Raw genomic sequence first — 297 nt, 5'->3', positions numbered from 1 at the left:
CACACACACACACACACATACGGGGTGAATGTGACCCACTGCCCCAGTGCTACCCACAGATTAGATTTCACTGAGACGGATTTGCTTCAGAGAAACCTAAACCTGACATTTATATTCGCCATGCATTTATAACCCCAGCACACAAATGCTCAAAGAATGCAAATGTACAGGCTTTGGCAACTTCCTAATTTGAGGAAAAAGTACACTGTTAGATTAAAATGTGATTAAAATGGTGCATATTAGTACCTTAGAGTAGTAATAGGTATCTTTAAGGTACTAACATTTTAGGGGTAAATA

The 297-nt window shown here is 38.7% G+C and overlaps 1 protein-coding gene across 1 annotated transcript in view; it reads right to left on the bottom strand.

The window, feature by feature from the left end:
- The window catches only part of LOC107670562 (pleckstrin homology domain-containing family G member 1-like), a gene marked incomplete at its 3' end in the record, with an annotated part of 21,672 nt that overhangs the window by 20,333 nt on the left and 1,042 nt on the right, over nt 1-297 (bottom strand). The gene's annotated exons all lie outside the window — the stretch shown is intronic.

The sequence above is a fragment of the Sinocyclocheilus anshuiensis genome, unplaced genomic scaffold (genome assembly GCF_001515605.1).
Source record: "Sinocyclocheilus anshuiensis isolate Anshui unplaced genomic scaffold, SAMN03320099.WGS_v1.1 scaffold1186, whole genome shotgun sequence".
Classification (NCBI taxonomy): domain Eukaryota; kingdom Metazoa; phylum Chordata; class Actinopteri; order Cypriniformes; family Cyprinidae; genus Sinocyclocheilus; species Sinocyclocheilus anshuiensis.
The sequence above is the reverse complement of the archived record's forward strand: the minus strand, read 5'-3'. Positions and strand labels throughout refer to the sequence as shown.